The sequence below is a fragment of the Notamacropus eugenii genome, chromosome 3 (genome assembly GCF_028372415.1).
Source record: "Notamacropus eugenii isolate mMacEug1 chromosome 3, mMacEug1.pri_v2, whole genome shotgun sequence".
NCBI classification, from domain to species: Eukaryota; Metazoa; Chordata; class Mammalia; order Diprotodontia; family Macropodidae; genus Notamacropus; species Notamacropus eugenii.
In genome coordinates this window covers 209,965,516-209,987,849 of record NC_092874.1, presented here as the reverse complement: position 1 = coordinate 209,987,849, position 22,334 = coordinate 209,965,516, and the positions used below count along the sequence as shown (strand labels likewise).

The window sequence follows — 22,334 nt, the reverse complement described above, 5'->3', positions numbered from 1 at the left end:
ACTGAAACTAGTCAGCATGTGCGGGTCCCAAGCTGCGAAGAGTCCCTTAACTGGAGAAGGAAATGGTTATTGGAAAGCAAATGTAATTGACTATTAATGCTTAACATTAAGCTTAAAATAGGTCATTTAACTATAAGCAGAAAATTATCTAGAACTTTAGAAATTCAGCTACTCAACTGAAAACTAAGAAGGCTTAGCCTGTAACATGGGAGACCCTCAGGTCTAATCCATAGCAGGTCTTATCTGGGAACACCACAGTGTCAGATAGAAATAAAAAAGCCAGAAGAGTCAGTTTAGCTGAATGGAATGATAAGTTGTCTTTCAGATATGTTAAGTTTAGAGGATGACTGGAACCTGGAGAAGACATTTCAAGATCTAGGAATGAAGGTAAGAGAGTCTGGAACAGGAGACAAAAATTGGGGAGTCAAGTGAGATGATAATTGAAGCTATAAGAGTAGATGAGATTTTCAACGGCAAATGTATAGAGAGTGAAAAAGGGGACCAAGAATAGAAGCTTGAGTAACATCCTATTTAAGAGTTCTAGAAGAAGAGTTCCAGATGATATAAAACTACAGTAGTCATTGGAGGGACAGTTGAGAACACATGTAGACTAGAACTCAGAAGCCAACTGTCAGAACTGAGATGGTACAAAAATAAAGTTACCACAATCAAATCAGTAGAAAATTCAGTTCTACTGCTTGTTCCTATTAGCCAGAAAATGGTACATTATTCAGAAAAGGAAGCTGAAGTCAACACACCACATGAAGATGTGGAAAGAGGATAGAGAGAAAGTAGGGCAAAACTGAGAGAAACAGTTTAGGGAAATGAGAGAAGTAGGTCAGAACAGTTAGAAACATTCATGTTTCTTCCTTGTTCAGGAAATCTGAAGTCATACTAGAAATATCAGAGGTAGAGTCAGAAAAAGCACAAGGTTTAGTTAGTTAGTATATGCCAGTAAGAGAAGACAGAGCTTCCAGGAGAGTTAGCCTGGCTTTGCCTCTTTGTGAAACAACCTCAGGAGTCCAACTTGGCTAGAAGGTAGAACAGGTGAGGGGAAGTAGTCAGATATCTAGAAAGGCAAGTTAGTCCTTGAATGTAGGTTAAAGAATTAAGTTTATTTGAAAGAAAATAGAGAGCTGGAATAGATGAGGAGCACAACACACAGTAGTAAATGGCCATAGATATCTAGTGTTTGATAAACACAAAGATCCAATATTTTCAAACAAGAACTCACTATTTGACAAAAATTGCTGGGAAAACTGGGAAAGCAGTTTGGCAGAAACTTATCTGACCATTAGGGAGAAGCAATTTGACCCAAAGGACTATGAAACTGTATACTTTGACTCGCCAATGCCACTACTAGATCTGTGTCCAAAAGAGAAAAGGGGAAAGGACTTACATGTACAAATATATTTATAGCAGCTCTTTTTGTGGTGGCAAAGAACTGGAAATTGAGGGCATATCCATCAACTAGGGAATAACTGAAGAAATCATGGTATATAATTGTGATGAATGTTATTAATGATGAGCAGAATGGTTTCAGAAGTGAAGTGAACATAACTAAAACAGCATTGTACAAAAAACAGCAATATTGCTATGATGATTAACTGTGAAAAAGTTAGCTACTCTGATTAGTACAATGATCCAAGATAGTTCCAAAGGACTCGTGATGAAAAATGCTATCCACATACAGAGAAAGAACTGATGAAATCTGAAAACAGATTGAAGCAGAATTTTGTCATTTTCTTTATTTTTCTTGCTGTTCTTTTTGCAACATGACATATGGAACCATGTTTTGCATGATTTCACATGTATAATTAATACCCCATTTCTTGCCTTTTCAAGGGATGGCATGGGGAGGGAGAGAATTCAGAACTCAATAATTTAAAAATATGAATGTTTAAAATTAGTCAACTTAATTTTTAGAAAAGAAAATGGCGTCACAAGAAAATTTTGAGTGATTGAGCCACATGATCCAATCAATCTGTCAGTGGTATGAAGGACAGATTGGAGGAGGTATATATGAGTATGGATGTATATAGATATGAGTGAGTGAGAGAGAGAGAGAGAGAGAATGTATGTATGTGTGCTAAGAAACTGGAGGCACTAACATTTAATTAGGAAGGGAAAGGAAGGGAAGGGAACGGAAGGGAAGGGAAGGGAAGGGAAGGGAAGGGAAGGGAAGGGAAGGGAAAGGAATCTCACAGGTGAAATTTCTCCTTCCTCTATTTTCTCATAATGCTTTGTCTGGACCTCCTCTTTGTGCCTTCAGCATCATAGTTAAGGGATCTTTCTCTCCCTGTAAAGCCATAAGCTCCTACAGCTCAAAGATTGTTTCTTGTCTATCTCAGTATCCCGGAGCTTAGCAGAGTGCCTTATATACTTGTAGGCATTTGACAAATGTTTGTGGAATTGAATTTGAATTACAGGTTTCCAACATCTATAACTTAATAGTATTAGTGAGTAATAAAACCTTGGGGTGGGGTATTATCTTTTCCATAAGTTCCCATACTATGGGACTCCTAAGTAAGTGACTAGAAAGCAAACTGTCTTATGAGAATTTGATTCTGGTTTTAGTTTTGAATGGCTACATTGATATAGTCTTTGATATGAGACCTAGTCATCAAATCCAGAAAATTGACTTACATACAATCAGGAAATGGGTTTATCTGTGATCAAAGGGTTTTGGGGATTAAACAACCCATCAGCCTTTCAAAATACAGCCCTTATCTCTATGAAGTAAGGACACTGAAAAGAGCTTGGGCACTACTGAGGTGGCACATCATGGGAACATGGGAAGATGAGAGAATATATGATGACAGGTCACTGTTGTTCAGTCACGTCCAACTTTTCATGATCTGTGGACCATAGCACACCAGGTCCTTTTATCCTCCACTGTCACTTGAAGTCTGTCAAAGTTCATGAACTATAGGTCAGTGGTTCTCAAAATTTTTCTTACTGAAACCCAATCCCCATTCCACACCCACCATTACTTACATCAATACTGTACCAAAGAGAGGAAATACAGAGTATAACAGGTATTTCCATGGTCTTGAAAAGAGGAGACCTATTGGCAACACTCCCCACTAATTCTAGATCCTTCCACCATCCTTTTAAGTCTTTTATATTTTATTTTAGTTAATGAATCTCCCCTGAGTACTATGTGTCCTTGAGAGCAAGGATTGTCTTTTGTCTTTCTTTACATCCCCAGAGTTTATTGACTAATTGATTCAATAGGTATTATGGTAAATAGTAAATAAATACTGTGGACTAACCATGGATAAGGGCAAGTCAGTGGGGCACAAGGGATAGATAGCTGCCCTAGAAATAAAAAAACAACCTGGGTTCAAAAATTGCCCCTCACACAGACTGGCTATAGGACCCTGAGTAAGTCAGTTAACCTCTCAAAGTCCCAGACTGAGCATTAAGTGTCAAAACAGTTGCTGATCTGCATTAGTAGAGGGAGTTTCCTCAAGGGGAATTTCCCACATGAATAAGATCACAGGTCTAGACAAGAAGGGGGAGGAGGAAGAGGAGGAGGAGGAGGAGGAGAAGTGGAAGGACAGGGAGAAAGAAGAGGAGGAAGAGGAAGAAAAGAAGAAGAAGAAGAAGAAGAAGAAGAAGAAGAAGAAGAAGGAGGAGGAGGAGGAGGAGGAGGAGGAGGAGGAGGAGGAGGAGGAGGAGGAGGAGGAGGAGGAGGAGGAGGAGGAGGAGGAGGAGGAGGAGGAGGAGGAGGAGGAGGAGGAGGAGGAGGAGGAGGAGGAGGAGGAGGAGGAGGAAAAACAGAAGGAGGAGGAGAAGATAGTTCTTTGTTGTTGTGTCATATAATAATAGCTAGCATTAACATAGAACTTTAAAGGTCTGCAAAGCACGTTATCTCATTTGATTCTCACAATGACCATGTGAAGAAAATGCTCTTACTAAACCTGTTTTTAAAATTAGGAAAATAAAACTCAGAGAAGTTAGGTTGGGTACTCAGAATCATACAGGTACTAAGCATCTGAGACAAGAACACAGTTCTCCCAAACTCCAAGTACAGCACTCTCTCTTTTGCCTCTCCTGCTAAACAGTAAGTTCCATAGGTGCAGTGATCATATCTAACCCAAATTTTGCATGGTTATAGAAAGTACAGTGCAGTGCACACAAAAGACTCATAATGCATTGGAGTGATAATATGGAAAGAGGAAAAGGAGGTTCTGTTCTTAATTTTACCCAGAAAGCATCTTTTTTAAAGATTTCCAGCTTCATTCCTAGGATCTTCATGTAATATTGTCTGTCTTCACTTTGACCAACACTGAGATAGGTTTAAATCTCAGGGTGACAGCAAATCTCAGTATACCAACTCAATCCTTTTGTTAGAGACTTCCTCCCAACACAAAGGGCCCAGGGATCCTTCTGAGGATTTTCCTCACACTCATGGATCATAGCCGCCACCACCAATAGCTGCAAGCTTTAAATGCCTATTATCCCAGTCACTGGGATAAACACTAGGGATACAAAGAAAGGCAAAGATCACCAATGAAATATAACGGAATGAAGGGGTTGGAAAGAAAGATTAGAAACTAGCAATGAAACCCAGAGATAAATAAAGACAGTTCCTCCCAGTGTTCTGAAACCTGATCAAGAATTCAGGGGAGACAAGAGAAAAGAAAGTTTTATTAAAAAGTGTTAAAAAAAAAAAAAGTTGGAAGTCCTAAAATGAGCAACTTTTAGTCCAAAGAAAAAGTATATAAATCTCCAGAATAACAGTCCCAAATAGGAAGAATTCCTCTGTCAGAAGAGTCCTTCTCCGCATCTTCCTGTCTTGCCCCATTGCTACTTGTCAGTTAAAGGAGAAGAGGAGAGTTGTTTTTTTCTTTCCAAATCATGGCTGCTGCTTAGGGTACTCCCTAAGTACACTAGCACACTGCTAGACACTGGTTTCTCAGGCTAGCAAGACTCTTTTCCCCATGCTTTCTCCTCTATGCATGAAGTGAGCAAAACTGCAGAATCCCTCTCTTCTTCCCAGCTGCACCAATATCTCTATCTCGCTGTCAGTCTTCCCATCTCTGTCCCCATCCCCTGTGTCTCTCTGTATTTCTTCTCCTCTCTCCCCAAGCTATCTTATTGTCTTCCTCTCTCCTCTCCTCTCCTCTTTCTCTCCCTCTTCCTCTTCTCTATGTCTCTCTCTTCCTTTCTCTCTCCCCTTTCTATCTCATTCTCTGCCTTTCTATCTCTCCCCCTCCTCTCTGCATCTCTCCCCCTTTCTGTATTTCTTTCTCTGTTTCTCTCTCCCCCTCCCCTCTGTCTCTCTCTCTTCGTCTCTCTACCCCAAATCTCTGTCTGTCTCTATGTGTGTCTCATTCACACACACACACACACACACACACACACACACACACACACACACACACACACACACACACACACACTCTTCCTTCCTCTTTCTCTTAATTAGTTTCACCCAATTTCCACTCTTAGGTATTGCCATACTTATCTTAGGGTTGGCACATTTAGTTTTCCAGTTATACTAGAACAGAAAGGGCAGAGGGAGGAAATATCTCAGCACTCAAAACAAAGAAATTCCAAGGTTCAATCAATAGCCCACTTACAACAAAAGTTTAACAAAGGAACTTGAGTAAAAGTCACCTTTTGTTCAGGGAAACATAATTGCAACTGAGCTCCTACAAATACCACATGTGCTATAGTGAAATTTGGCCCCTTCTGGTTCCACATTTGTTCAGGCCCTTTCCAGTGGGACCATAGATAAAAGACATACATAAAGAGAAGTTTCTGGGTGGCCTATCTATCCCCAAACACCTGGGGAGGGGAAACAGCACGAAAGAGGGTTGGCAGTATGACTTGAAAGACTAGGTGTTAGTAACTTCTTTGTTTGCACAAATGGCAAAAGAGAGCTGAACTATGAGAGTGAGTGATCAGCTCAATGGAATGCACATATAGATGAAAGAAACAGAAGGCCAAAGATTTGAAGAAAACCATGAGTGCCATTCTTAGACTTAAGGCACAGCAATGGAGATGGGGATCATTGTAGGAACAACATCCTAACCCTTTCCCATGCACCTTAGGCTAGTTTTTCCTTCTAAAGTATTGAGACCATCCTCAAGTTTTGGTTGGTTCAGGGTATTAGAGACTCAGGTTGTCATCCGCTCATGATCACCCAACTACAAAGCAGTTATGAAGAGTTACAAGTGTCTCTCTGATGACTGGGCAATTCAAGCATGGAATCTTTTTTCAGCTGAATCAACTTGAGGTGTCCTTAATATTTATCCTTGTTGAAAATTCTTCTTCTGATATGGCTAAGTAATCTTTCTAAACTGTTGGATTTAACTGCTAAACAATCTAGTAGTGTGTTACTTACTTCCAATATCAAACCTAAACTACCAGAAGACTAGTCTGAGTCAGAACTCTCCAGAAAAGAAATGAAAGAAGAGAAAAAAGGGGAAAATATGAGATAAAAGGAATGGCAAAGTTGGGGAAGACAGAGAAAAATCATCTGCTTTTCCCTTCACTGAATTTAGTAACCTTATCAAAATGGAAATATGGTTGATCTGGCATAGTGTTCTTTTAAATTGTTTTGGTATGGGGAACTGGAAAATATCTTTACTTAGAAAGCTGCCTGAGGTACTTGCTCCAGGGTATCACAATGACTTGTGTCAGACTTAAGACTTTTGACCAGATCTTTCTGACTCCAAGGCTTCTTCACTATAACATATTGTCTGTTGAACATAACCTTTTCTTGATAAAAGACATAATGGCTTTTAGTAAACTTGGCTTCCTTTTCTCAGGCTAACAAACTATTCCTTTAATAATAAGATACTAAATTTTTGCCAGGTACTGAAGACAAGATCACCAGGATAGAGTGTGAAGATTTTACCCTATTCTCTTCATTAATTATCAGGACAGCATTTACGAAACTATTGGAAGGTCTTTCACATAAGCGACATGACCAACCTCTTCAATATCACTGCTAAATAATGAAATAATGGGGGGAAATGATACTTACGTGGAAATGAGCTCTAAGAAGAATTTCCTCCAACGTAATGATTTTTGGACACTAGACCAACCTTAACAAAGGAGATTATAAATTTATGGAACCTAGATAAAAGGAAATGAGCAAAAGGAAAAAAATTAAATATGACGAGGCATTCATTTTAGAAATGCAGAAGAATATAAAAATAGAAAAGTGATTTTGAAAATTAAATTTCATTATGGAAAAAACAAAGGGAGAAAGAGAAAAGAATGGAAAATTTAAATTTATTGTAATAACATTAATGGCAAGACAATTACATAGATGTATATGATATGTCTTTTATAATTTTTTTTAAGTCGCATAGAATTGTCTTCTCTAGATTTGTTATTGCTCCTAACTGGTTTAGTTTTAGTCTTTCCTAAGACAAGATGAACAAGATGATCTATCAAATTTTGCAACTATCTAAATCTGTGATTTTAAGTAAGTCATGTCACTTCTCTGAGATTCAGTTTCCTCAACTATAAAATGAGAGAGATGGAATAAATTATCTTTAAGTTTCCTTCTCCATGATTTTGTCTCAGTGTTATTATTTCAAATCCTGGACACTTTTCTCTTTCCTGAAATACCTGAAGTAATTTTTTAGCATACAGAGTAAAAGAGGTCCACAGATTCAGAGCTGAAAGGGACCTGAAATATTTTCTAGTCCAATCTCCTCATTTTACCTATAAGGCAACTGAGACCCAGAGAGGTTAAGTGAGTTGCTCAGGTTACAGAGTGGGTAGCAGAAAAGGCAGGAAGAAGTAAAGAACTTCAAGGAAAACATAAAGCTTCTTCTGCCTCTTTTCCCCTCCCCCTCTAGGTTAGGGAGCTGCCCTTGGAAGCTGAACTGTACTAACTCTACCTACCACGTCATTTAAAGAGACCACATACACGTAAAAGGATGTCTTTATCAAAATATCTATGATGGTGACCTTCAAAGAAAGAGAACAAGAAGTACTAATGATTTTCTTGTTATTTCACAGGTACTTTTTTCTTTCTTTCTTTTTTTTAGTTCCTTCATTGCTAAGACCTCTTCCTGGAGCAAAAACAAACACAGATTCTTTACTCACAAGACAGTTAAGAAACAGAACTAAACTGTAACAGCTAGTTTAATGACACCTCTCACTTTCTTTACCTGACCCACAAGCTCTTCACTGGTGTCATGGAAGTTGGGAGTAGAGTTTAGTTGATTGGAACACAGGAACACTAGGAGGGTCAAACTAGTTTATCGATAGTGACAGTCAAGCACGATATAAGAAGGTACAGGCAGATGGACATCAGTTCAGTCAAGTATAAAGTCCCATGTGATTTCCCTTGCTCTCACTATTCCATAGGGCAGTATGTAGGATGGTGGCCAGAAAATCAGCAGAATGTGTATTCTGGAAGTTACATAGAATTTTCATACAAAAGACCTTACATGTCAGCTGCCACATCACTGGTAGGGCTATGGGGTTAATGAATACAGACCTATTGTAAAAAGAATTCTCCAAATATGGGAAGGCCAACTCACAATAGGGAAGGTGAAATTATAATTGTGGCATATCAACAAGCTTATCAGAGTTTCAGAAGCTGGTTCTAACTAGAACCAGATGTGGTTAAGCTTAAGCTTATCATTGATTAACAGGAGCCAGGCCTGCAAGAGTTATGATGTTCTATTTCCAAAAATTTATTTGCTAATTTTCAAGGATATTTTCTAGTTTATGAAGACTAGGAAGCTCACAGCATATAATTCTGCTTTCTTGGTTGTTTCATTCTAGGCCACAGGTTCATAAGGTGATAGATTTAGATCACAGATATGAATCATAAATTTAAAGTTAAAAGGGATCTCAGAGGTCATCTAGTCCAACATCTTATGAGTGTATTTGTATGAGGAAAAAAAGCTTATGTTGTAGAACTACAGAAAGTGAGGGGTAGGATTCTTATTCCTTCCCATATGATCCTCACCTTTGGAATGTGTACATAACTGATATCTTCCAGCTACCTTTTTCATTGCCCAGGAGTATGAACTACTTTCTAGTCCAGCACTTCTTAAACTGCGGGTTGCAACCCCATATGGGACTACATAACTGAAGGTGGTGGTTGTGAAAAATTTGGCAACAGTAAAAGTTTTCTGAATGTACAACGACCAAAAATTAAATCCAAATCCAAATCCAATCCAAATTAAATCCAATAATGAATACAAGGCATTTCTGGCAATGCTTGCTCATGTTGGATTGCATAACTTTCACTACAGCCTTGGTTCTAAACACATAATATGTGCACTTTGCACTGTGCATGCCATCATGCCATGCAATGTCAATGAACACTGCCAGAAACACCTCAGTTCAGATTTGAGACTATTGTGTGTTATGAATTGCAGTGTTTCTGCTGTATGTACAAAATTTTCTGCTTTTACAGAAACATAAGTTTAATTACAGGAAATAAAGACTTTTAGTATTTTCCTACAATCAATTCCTTAACATGTAAGTATCAAATTAGTATGTCTTTGGATTGTATTGTGCTAGAATGTGTGATTTTTTAAATTGCTGTTATCTCCTTCTTTTACCAAAACACAAATGTTTAATCACAGCAAGTAAAAACAAAAGCCTTTACTAATATTTCTCCACTATTACCACTGTGTGTATGTGTGAACATCAATTTTTAAATGAAGCATAAACAAATATAATTTCATAAACTAAAACTAATATTTATTTGAGAAATTATTAGCAATATTGGTATTTTAGGACAAAAAAATTTTGGTTATGGATAACTGGCTAAATTTAGACAAAAGAGGTAAAATTACTGATGACAATATGGCAGTCTTAGCCACCAGGTTGTAGTACACCTAAATTAACAAGAAAAAACATATATGTTGAATCATTTTTGCAATCTGAGTTTATTTCTACTAATGATGATGGTGTAGAAAAACCTTTACTCAATTTGTAATGACTTTTGACTGTAGAGAACACAAAACCAAGCCAAACTAAAAGGACATCTTGATACCAAGGATACAGCATGCTGCAATAAATGAAAAGAATATTTTGAATGACTTTTAAAATCTTCAAATTAAGAAAAGCAAAGTTTTGAGAAATTTATTACTGTCCAAAAAAGTATTCATTTTCATCTTATGACACCTTTTATTTAATTGCAAAAACTAAAAAACCCTACAGGATAGGAGATTTCATGATACCTGCTGCTATTAAAATGTCAAAAATACTTCATGGGAAAAAGTATGGGGTTGAAATTCATAAAATTCTTTTACCAAATAATACTGTTTACAAAAGAATTTCTGAAATTAGTAATGACCAATTGCAGCAATTTATTACCAGGCTTAAAGTCAACCCAAAGTTTGCAATTCAGTTAGATGAAACAACTGATATTTTTAACGTGACACAGTAGTTACTTTATGTAAGATATGTTTATGAAGGAAGCATACATGAGGAATTATTGTTTTGTTGCTCTTTGGAAGGACACATAAGAGGGGGAGATATATATATATATATCTTAAAAATGAATTTTTCACAAATGAAGATTCACAGTGGAAAAAATGTACTGGAGTCTGTACAGACAGAGTTGGAGCAATGATGGGTGAGAATGTTGGATTAGTAATAAAGGTTAAACCTGGTGGCAATGAACATATCACTTTTACTCACTGTATGATCCATCAGGAGTCTCTCATAGCCAAAAAAAATATCAGCAGAGAAATTAGGCATAGACCCATACCTGACACCGTACACAAGAATAAAGTCCAAATGGGTACATGATTTAGGTATAAAGATTGATACCATGAATAAACTGGAGAAGCAAGGAATAGTGTATTTATCAGATCTATGGAGAAGGGAAGAATTCTTTACTAAAGGAGAGATAGAAAGCATTATGAAATGCAAAATGGATAACTTTGATTACATTAAACTGAGAAGTTTTTGCACAACCAAACCCAATGCAACCAAAATCCGGAGGGATGTAGTAAATTGGGAAAGAATTTTTACAGCTAAGCTCGGGGATAAAGGCCTCATTTCTAGAATATATAGAGAACTGACCCAAATGTATAATCATACAAGTCATTCCCCAATTGATAAATGGTCAAAGGATATGAACAGGCAATTTTCAGAGGAAGAAATTAAAGCTATCTATAATCATATGAAAAAATGCTCTAAATCACTATTGGTTAGAGAGATGCAAATCAAAACAACTCTGAGGTACCACATCACACCTATAAGATTGGCAAACATGACAGAACAAGAAAATGATAAATGCTGGAGAGGATGTGGGAGAGTTGGAACACTAATTCATTGTTGGTGGAGCTGCGAGTGCATCCAACCATTCTGGAGAGCAATTTGGAACTATGCCCAAAGGGCTACAAAAATGTGCATACCCTTTGACCCAGCAATATCGCTACTAGGACTATATCCCCAAGAGATCATAAAAATGGGAAAGGGTCCCACATGTACAAAAATATTTATAGCAGCACTCTATGTAGTTGCCAAAAACTGAAAGTCAAGGGGATGTCCATCAATTGGGGAATGGCTGAATAAATTATGGTATATGAATGTAATGGAGTACTATTGTGCCATAAGAAATGATGAACAAGAAGACTTCAGAGAGGCCTGGAAGGACTTATATGACCTGATGCTGAGTGAAAGGAGCAGAACCAGGAGAACTTTATGCACAGCAACAACCACAGTGTGTGAGAGTTTTTTCTGGTAGACTTAGATTTTTGTAATAACACAAGAACTTCTTACACAAAAAAAAAATCCCAATGGTGGATCTCAAGGCAAAATGCCTTCCACACTCAGAGAGAGAAATATGGAAGTCACTCACATAATGTAGCAGATCATGTTTGTGTATGTGTATGTGTTTGTGTATCATGTTCTGATTTGTTATACGATTTCTTTCATTTATCTTAGTCTGACTACATAGTATGACTATAGTGAAAATATACTCAATAGGAAAGCATATGTAGAATCTATACAGAATTGTATGCAGTCGTGGGGAGGGAGGGGGGTAGTGGGGGTTAGGTGGCGGGGGATAAAATCGCAATCGTATGGCAGTGATTGTTAAACATTAAAAAATAAAAATAAAAAAAATATCAGCAGAGTTAGATGTTGTGCTTCACAATACTATCAAAATCATTAACTTCATTAAAAGCTATGCCCTTAATAGTTGTGTGTTTCCAAACCTTTGGAAAGACATGGACTCTAGTTACAAAAGTTTATTACTACATACAGAGGTAAGGTGGCTCTCAAGAGAGCAAAGTTTAAACAGATTATTGAAATTGAATAATGAAGCTGTTATATTTTTTAGTGAGTAGAAATTTGATTTTTTAAAATTTTTTCAGACTAACAGCTTTCAAAACTGTCATTTGTCAGATATTTTCAAAAACTTGATGATTTGAACATGTTGTTTCAAGGAAAAAATTATAACATTTATATTAAAAGATAAAATTTAGTTTTACTCAAAAGTGCTAACATATGGAAGAATAGAGTGGAAAAGGTTTACAGCTACAAATGATTTTATAATTTATAATCGAAAACAGACTTCCCAAAGATTTAATTGCAAGAGTTTTAATTGATCATTTGAAGCATCTGGAGACAGTTTCAGAAATATTTCCCTTAAAATTTTGATCCAAAAATCATATCCAATTGAAACCAAAATTGCCAGTCATCTGCCATTAAAAATTCCAGAAGAATTTGCTGAGTTATTGAGTAACACAGATTTAAAACTTGAACTTCCTAAAAATGAATGAATTTTGGCTTGGAATTAGGACAGAATTTTCAACAATTTCTAAAATGGTTCTAAACATACTTCTGCCATTTTGTACTATGCATTTATGCAAAGCAGCATTTTCAGCATTGACAATTATAAAAACAAAACAGCAATCAACTCTGAAAAATGTTGAAGATGCTTCTACATCATGTAGTATCAAATATTCTGCCAAGATTCGATTCTTTTTGTAATTAAATTTATTTATTTTTATTTTTCAACGTTCACTTCGACAAGATTTTGAATTTCAAATTTTCTCTCCATCTCTCCCTCCAGCATGCATTCTGATTACCCCTTCTTCCAGTCTGCCCTCCTTTCTATTTATCCCCTTCCCTTATATTTTCCTGTAGGACAGGAAAATATATGCTATAGCCTATATATCTTATTTCCCAGTTGCATGAAAGAAGAATTTCAACATTCATTTTTCAAGCTTTGAGTTCCACATTCTCTCCCTTCCCCTGTCCCCTTCCACCCTCATTGAGGAGACAAGCAATTTGATATAGGTTGTACATGTGTAGTCATGCAAAACACTTTCATAATAGTCATGTTGTGAAAGACTTAACTGTATTCCCCTCTACCCTTGTCCCTCCACAAAAGTGTTTGCTTCTGATCACGCCCTCCCTCAATCTGCCATCCCTTCTATTATCCTTCCCCCATCTTACCTCTGTCCCCCTGCTTTTCTGTAGGGTAAATAGATTTCCATACCCATTTGAGTATGTATGTTATTCACTCATCAAGTCAAATATGATGAGTAAGGCTCACTTATTCCCTGTCATCTTCGTTTTCTTCCCCTTCATTGTAAAAGCTCTTTCTTGTCCCCTTTAGGGGAGTTGATTTATTGCATTCTACCTCTCCCTTTCTCTTTCTCTCAGTACATTCCTCTCAACACTTAATTTTACTTTTTAGATATCATCCCTTCATATTCAGCTCACTTTGTGCCCTCTGTCTATATATATATGTACACACACACATACATGTAAGTGTTTGTATATACATATATATGTGTGTGTAGATATGTGTATGTATATGTATATATATACATATATATGTGTGTATATATATATAAAATGTGTCTTATGGTTTCTGTTTCCTGTTTACCTTTTCATGGCTCTCTTGATTCTTGTATCTGAAAGTCAAATTTTCTATTCCACTCTGGTCTTTTCAACAAGAATGCTTGGAAGTCTTCTGTTTCATTGAAATTCCATTTTTTTCCCTGAAGTATTATACTCACTTTTGCTGAGTAGGCAAGACTTGATTTCAATCCTACCTCCTTTGACCTCTGGAATATCATATTCCAAGTCCTCCAAACCCTTAATGTAGAAGCTGCTAAATCTTGTGTTATCCTGATTGTGTTTCCACAGTACTCAAATTGTTTCTTTCTGGGTATATGTAATAGTTTCTCCTTAACCTGAGAACTCAGAAATTTGGCTTTTGGGATCTCTTTCAGGAGGTGATCAGTGGATTCTTTCCATTTTTATTTTGCCCTCTGGTTCTAGAATATCAGGGCAGTTTTCCTTCAAAATTTGTTGAAAGATGATATTTAAGCTCCCTTTTTTAATCACAGCTTTTGGGTAGTCCAGTAATTTTTAAACTATCTCTCCTGCATCTATTTTCCAGGTCAGTTGTTTTTCCAATGAGATATTTCACATTGCCTTCTATTTTTTTCATTCTTTTCGTTTTGTTTTATAATTTCTTGATTTCCCATAAAGTCATTGGTTTGCATTTGCTCCATTTTAATTTTCAAGGAATTATTTTCTTCAGTGAGCTTTTGGACCTCCTTTTCCATTTGGCCTGTTCTGCTTTTTTTCTTTTTTTTTTTTTGTCAAGGTAAAAACAGAAAATCTCCTTTATTTGGTTCTCCCAAGAAACCAGGCAGTCCCTTCACCAGTAAAGCTGGAGTAGGGAGGTACCTTACAGAAGCAGAATGGTAATTTATATAGACCCTGACACGAAAATCCCCCTCCTACCACTGACCTTTATTCTCATTGGCTGAGAAGCAAGGTCTTACATTCTAGGCGGGAAATCTAACCAATCCCTTTTGAAACCCGGTTCAAATTTTCCACTTCCCCCACAAAGCCCGCGAAAATATATGTCATTATATGCAAATTAGGCACTGAAAATATATGCAAATGAAGCATTGAAGACTCATGCAAATTGGGCATTGAGAACTTATGCAAATTAGGTGGACCTGTGAGAGGACTGCAGACTGCGTGCACATATGCAAATTAGATATTGAGGAGTTAGTGAGTCACATCCAATCATTGATCCTAAAGCAATACATAGCCTTATATGGAAATCACCTGATTCTGGAGGAATGGAAAGCTTGTTCTGCTTTTTAAGGCATTCTTCTCTTCATTGACTTTTTGGACCTCTTTTGCCATTTGGGTTAGTTTAATTTTAAGGGTACTATTTTCTTCAGCATTTTTGGGGTCTCTGTTAGCAAGCTGTTGACTCATTTTTGTGACTTTTTTCATCAACCTCATTTCTCTTTCCAATTTTTCCTCTACTTTGCTTACTTGACTTTCAAAATCCTTTATGAGCTCTTCCTTGACCTGAGACCAATTCATATTTTTCTTGGAGGCTTTGGATGCAAGAACTTTGATTTTGTTGTCTTCTGGTTGTATGTTTTGAGCTTCTTGTCATGAAGGATGCAAGTCAATACCTTTTCACCAAGAAAGTAAAATTCTATAGTCTGATTTTTTCCCCCTTTCACTCATTTTCCCGGCCAATTACTGGACTTTTGATATCTTTGTTAAGTGGATGGTGTACTGCTCCAAGCTTCAGGGGTTTTGTGTAGCTGTTTTCAGAGATATTTCTAGGGACCTGCAAATTTTCAGTTCTTCCAAAGTGATATGATCAAAGGAGAGTTGTTATTCTTCTCATGGCCTGTGCTCTGGTCTGTGAGGGACCACAAGCGTTCTTTTATGCCTTGAAATTGTGAAGAGGATTCCTCCCTCTCCACTGCTACCACAAGCTCCACCACACCAGTGTTCCTCCCCACCCCAGGACCACCACCCAGGTCTGTGTCCCAGATCAGCCACTTGATTCTCCCACATCTGTAGGCCAAGAGCTCCAGAAGTAGCTGCTGCCCTGGTGTGGGGCCTGGGTCTGGGGACAGACCACATTCCTATCTCACCCAGGTGAGAGACCTTCGAAACTGGTTTTGGTGTTTGTGGGTTGAGAAGTATGGAAAGCCCCCAGGCCTGCTCCAACCCTATCTATGCCTACACCATCCATGCTGGACTGTACTCTGCAACCACCCCAATGTAATAGACCTTTACTGTTGAACTTCCAGATTGTCTTGGGCTAGAAATTTGCTTCAGTCTGTCATTTTGTGGCTTCTACTGCTTTTTAGAGGTATTTGGAGGGGTTTGGGAGGACAGCTTATCATGACTGAATTTCCGTAAAATTCTCAAGTCATAGAAGTACTTATAAATAAGGCTAAGAGTTTGGGGACATAGTCATTCTGATTTGTCTTTTGTTCTCAAAGAGGACCATGACATCAGGAAGATGATGCCATGACTTGCAACTGAATTGGATTTAAGTGAGGGAGGGATGTGCAAAGCACCAGTTTCACTTTCTCTTCCGGAGCCTTCTGGGTGCAGTGGCCAGATATAGGTCAGGACAATTGGAGATGGCCCACAACGCAGTGTTCTTTTTTAAGTCAAGGTCTTTTAAAGCTAAATTCTCACTTTGACAATGTCTATTCAGTGATCAGGGCTATTTAATAAGTGAGCCAAGGGATAGCCCTTTTAATCCAAAAAAAAAAAAATTAGACTGAGAGGGAAAGACCCTCAGTATTTCTGGCCAAAATAGAAACAATTATTATCTATATTCACTATGAGCCATCAGGACCCAAATAGTAACCATTAAGTGGTGTCTAGGTAAGGACCTATTGTAGGCCAATCCGTGAGAACCAGAATAAATTGGGTTTAAGGCATGGTCTTCCAGAAAGAAACCAGGACAGTAAATCTCAAGATATCTAGGTAGGTTTTAGGCTTCAAAATTTACCTTCCTTTGGGTAGAACGCCCTCAGGTAAGGTCACAATACCCCTTGTGTTGGAGCATGGAAGAAATTATCTGTCAGATCTTTGAATTGTAACTTTTAGCTTTAGGACTTGAGAAAAGAAACTCAGTTTCTACGTCAGAACACTCTTTGCTTTCTAGAAAGAATTTTTCACACAATTAATGCACTGATAATGGAACTGTGAATTAGTTCAACCATTCTAGAAGGCAATCTAGAACTACACCCCAAAAAGTTTTGAAATTTGGCATAATTTTTGACCCATCAAAAGTACTACTAAATCTATACCACAAGATAAAAGAAAAGGGAAAAGCATCCATATGTACAAAAATATCTATAGTAGTTTTTGGGGAGGCAAAGAATTGGAAACTAAGGAAATGCAAAATAATTGGGGAATGGGTGAGTAAGCTGTGGTACATGAATGTGATGAAATACTATTGTGCTGTAAGAAATGACAGAGGATTTCAGATGATTAGATTCAAATGATTAGATGGTTTTGGAGAAACCTGAGAAGATTTGAATGAACTGATGCAAAATGAGATAAGTAGAACCAAGAAAATAATTTGTACAGTAACAGCAAAATTATAAAGATAATGATTAAAGACCTAGCAATTAAAGAGAATTAAAGAACTAGCAACTCTGATCAATACAATGATGAGTCACAATTCCAAAGGACTCCATGATGAAACACGTATCTATTTCAAGGTAGAGAATTCAGAGTTCAGACTGATGCATATCTTCTTCTATTTCTTTTTCTGTTTCTGGGAACATGGCTAATGCAGACATTTGTTTTGCATGTCTGTACATATTTTTAATGATTATTATTTTTCTTGTCTTTACAATGAGTAGGGAAGAGGTGTGGGGAGGGAGACAATTTGAAACTGGAAATAAAATAAAATTAAATTTACAACAAAAACACGCAAGACCAGCTGACAAGGTATAATGCCAAGCAAAAATTTCAGGATATACCCAGATGCCTAGCAGAGTCTGTATGGTGGGCAGAGACAGTAGGCCATATGAGAGTAGAAGGAAGGAAACCCAGTGGGAGCCATGCAACGCCATCACCAAAAGATATTTACCACCCTGCTGCAACAAAGGTATGTGGGAACCCCCTTGAACTCTCCATGAATTTTGCCATTTAAGCTGACATTTGACTGAGGTCATAAGCCTTTCATTATTGCTCTATTCATTTGCCTTTGGCTGCTTCCCATCCTTGATCCTATAATCCTCCATTGGTCTGTTGCTTCTGGATTGCCCCACCTGCTTTTCACCCTAGCCCTCCATTGTCAGTTGCATCCAGCTGTTTCCCACCCTTGATCACATCAAAATCCCAGTCTCTTGGTTCTGACTTCTAATCACCCCAGATCCATCAAGATCCTCCTTAGACTCTTCCTCAAGACCTCCCTAAACCCCAGACTACTAGACCATCCCCAGATCCCTCCCACAGTCTTTCTATGTGTAAGATCCTTCTTGTCTCCATGAAGGTGCTCAGATTCAATCTGGCTCAGATTCAGTCTAGCTCAGATTCTATCTGGCCTGCTTGTCAGTGCAAGTGTGACAAATGATGAGGCTTCTTAAGAGTCAACCCAATATGATGAATCTTTTAATAAACTTTTTTCTTTGACTGAAAGAAGGCATGGGTTAAATTCATTCAGTCAGGACCTGGGGTGTTGGTATTTTGGGGTCTCAAGCACTCCAAACCTCAGGAGGCCATGTGAGAGCAGCAGGAAGGAAACCCAGTGGGAACCATGCAATGCCATCATCAAAAGATATTTACAGCCCTGCTGCAACAGAGGTATGTGTGTCCCTCCATATGCATGTCCTAAGTAAATCCATGCTCTCCAATGTGCATTTATGCCTCAGATTTATGGGGAAATGTTCTGTTTATATTTTTCGTCCTTCATTAATTGTGCAAATGCCTTTGCTTTAAACTAATTGTGATCTCTGGCTGACTAGTAAACACATTACAGAGAGAGAAAAAGAAGGAATGTAGTCCATTGCACTTCATTTATTTTGTCCATTTAATTACATTTAACTTGATCTCAAAAAAATCTCTAGAATCTCCTCAACCACTGGACACTTTGGAAAACTAAATCACTTAAATTATAACCTGCTATAATACATGTCATTATTGCATATGATGGGGTACAAACTCTGGGAACCTCCTTGAACTCCCCTTAAATCTTCACATGTAATCTGACCTTTCATACTCAAATCTGTTACACTTAACCTTACACTTAACCTAGTCTGGTTCTCAATAGTCCCATAGCTCTGGACTGCCCCACCTGCTTCCCACTCAAACCCTCCATTATCTCTTAATTGCCTCCAGTTGTTTCCAACCCTTGATCCTCGATTGTCTGTACTACTGGCCACTTCCATCAAGATCCTTCCTGGATTTGATCTACATTCCAGGCTTGAACTTCCCTATCAAGACCATTCCTGGGGCTCCAGACCACTTGGTGACACCTGGATTCTTCACTTCAGTCTTTTTCTGTATTTAAGCTTCATCTCACCTCCATGAAGGCTCTCAGATTCAATCCAGCTCTGACTCTGTCAAGCTGAGATTCTATCTGGCCCTCTTGTTAATACCAGCATTACAAATGCTTAGGCTCCTTAAGAGTCAAACCAGTATGGTGAATCCTTAATAAACTTTGTTTTTCTTTGGTTTTAAGAAGACGTGTCAAATTCATTTGAGCAGGATCCAGCGGGTTGGAATTTTGGGGTCCGCAGCACCCTGAACCTCAACTCATACATTCAGATATATATGTCAAAACGTGTCTTCTCAAACATTTTATATTCATCTTTTTTTCCACTATGAAAAGGTAAATTTTATTTTTTAATTATTTCTAACTAGTTTAGTATCTTGCACAAAGTAAGAATTTTTTAAATGTTTGATTATTTGAATTGAATTATAGCAATTCCATAACAATTCAAGGTCATGACAACACGTAGTCAATAGCACAATAACCCCATAGGGCTGGCATTGGTGGGGAGAGTCATCCAGATCTAAGATTTCTTCAGTGAAGATAACACCCAGCATAGAAAGCTCATACACTAAACATAGATCATCAACTCTTCTATAACTTGTAGTCTTAAAAATTAACCTGGCCTTAATGTTATCAAAAATAACAGCATTTAAAAGTATGAACTCAGTATGATAAGCAAAAGTTTGCTCCCTGACCTCAACTGTAAATTTCTACATGACTATTTCTCAGGTTCCTTAGGGGGAGGTTGGAAAACCATTGCTAAAATGACAAGACAGCTCTCAAATATGGTTTGTGTCCCAAGTTCAATGTTGTTCTCCACCCTACTCCATCTCAACCCCAAACATTTTACCATTGAATCATTATTCTTTACCTGAAGTATTGAGGAACAAAAAGAGAAAGCAATTTTTAAACGAGTCCAATTAAAACTTATGAGCAAAATGTTTGTGATAGGAAAGAAGTTTAAATTTTTAAAAGGTGATTAGGTTAATAGTTTATTTCAACTTATTTATCATTATAATAATGGATATTTATGGAGTACTATAAAGTTTGCAAAACACTATATACATTATACTATTTGATCATCTAAACATACCTGTAAGGGAGATACAATAGATGTTGTTATGCCTGTTTTATAGGTAAAGACACTAAGTCTTAGGAAGATAGTCACTAGCCAATGTAGCAAACCACTATCAAAGGCAGGATTTGAAACCAGTTCTTTGAGCCCAGATCCAGCACTCAATCTGCTTTGCTAGTTAAAGCAATTTGCCATGGTAGTTAGTACTCATTCCCCCAACCCCCATTATTATAAACAGTGAGAACTGATTGTAATGAGAAAAATGTAGAAATACAAGTCAACAGTACAATAACAGGATGCACCTGCAGATTTCATAGAAATAGGTAACAGCAGATTCATATTATCTGAACCGTTAGGAGTATCCCCAGGGTACATGACACACTGCATACTGAAGCACAGCCTAACATTCTTTCAGAACTTTCAAAAATGAGAAAAGACTGCCTGACGCACAAAATGTCAGGCTGCTAACCGATGAGAAGAAATCGCAGAGAGTTCTTATTGACCAATAAAGATCAGAAACATAATTGCTCAGATGTAAAAAAAATAAGGACTATTCAATTCAGCAACATATTCCCTAAAATTGCAACACTATAGAGAAGATTAGTATGGTCCCTCAGCAAGGATGACCTGCAAATTTGTAAATCATTCCATATTTTTAATTATAGGAATACATTATACTACAAAACACTCTTTACACACATAAAAAAGACTGACCTAAATAATTTAAGAAATATTAATTGCTCATGGATAGACCAAGCCATCACAATAAATTAACAATACTACCAAAAATAATATACTGCCAAAAGATGACTTTATAAAGATTTTTTAAAAGGCAAAACTCATCTGGAGGGAAAAAAAGGTCAAGAATCTCAAGGGAAGTAATGGAAAAAGAAAAGGTGGGGGGAGGAAAGGGGTCTATCAGTATCAGATCTCAAGCTGTATTATAAAGCAGTAGGCATTTTTAAAATTTAGTACTGGTTTAAAAATAGAGCAGTAGATCAGTGAAACAGATTAGGTACAAGATATACAGAAGCAAATGAGCAGAATAACCTAATTTTTAACCAAAGACTCCAACTACTGCAGTAAAAACTCTAACTTGCCAAAAATTGCTGAAATGTTGAAACTATAGATAGAATACTATCTCAAAACCTCCTTTGTACTCTCAAGGGTACGACCATCATCCCAGTCTCTCAGGTTTGCAATAGAGGTGTTATCCTTGTCTCTTCATTCTCTTATCCCCTCCCCGATATCCAATTAGTTCACAAGTCCTGTCATTTATGATTTCATACCATCTCTAATATATTCCCCTTTCCCTCATCTCACATTGCAACCACCCTAGTGCAGGCCTTCATCACTTCTCCCTTGGACTGTTGCAGTATTCTGCTAGTCAGTCTCCCAACCTCAAGTCTCTCCCCTCAACTGTCCAACTGATCCTCCTAATACACAAGTCTGACCACATTGAATAAGCTTCAGTGGCTCCCTGCTTCTTCCAGTTCATAACCTGATCCCTTTCTAGCTTTCCAGTCTTCTTATACCTTACTCCATTTTGGGTAGTCTGATATCCAGTGACACTGATCTGCTTTCTCTTTTTAAAACACAATATTCCATCTCCTGACTAATCATTTTCACTGCCTATCCCCCATGACTAAAATGTTCTCCTTCTTTGTTCCTGCCTCTTAGCTTCCTGTTTTCTTCAAGCTTCATTTAAAGTCACACCTTCTACAAGAAGCCTTTCCCACTTTAATCTGTGTGTCTTCCCTCTGAGAAAATCTCCAATTTATCCTGAGTTCATCTTATTTCTTTATAGTCGCTTGCATGTTGTTTCCTCCATGAGACTGTGAGCAGCTTAAAAGCAGGGACTGTTTTTGCCTTTTTTTTTTTTTTTTTGCTTAGTGCAATTCCAGGCAAATAGTAGGCATTTAATAAATGCTAATTGACTAAATGACTCTCCATATATCTAAATAAGTTCCAAATAAATTCATTCAGTTATAATTGATC

At 37.4% G+C, this 22,334-nt stretch overlaps 1 long non-coding RNA gene and 1 other non-coding gene across 2 annotated transcripts in view; both read left to right on the top strand.

The window, feature by feature from the left end:
- The window catches only part of LOC140533895 (uncharacterized), a 149,211-nt gene extending 129,811 nt beyond the window's left edge, over positions 1 to 19,400 (top strand). The window contains exons 3-4 of the long non-coding RNA XR_011977094.1: positions 17,738 to 18,570; positions 19,105 to 19,400. This is a non-coding gene — a long non-coding RNA (uncharacterized lncRNA). The remainder of the gene's footprint in view (positions 1 to 17,737; positions 18,571 to 19,104) is intronic.
- A 1,486-nt stretch (positions 19,401 to 20,886) lies between these two features.
- Positions 20,887 to 20,993, top strand: LOC140497883 (U6 spliceosomal RNA). The gene has a single exon (XR_011964892.1). It is a non-coding gene; the product is annotated as a U6 spliceosomal RNA (small nuclear RNA).
- The last annotated feature ends 1,341 nt before the right edge of the window (positions 20,994 to 22,334 follow it).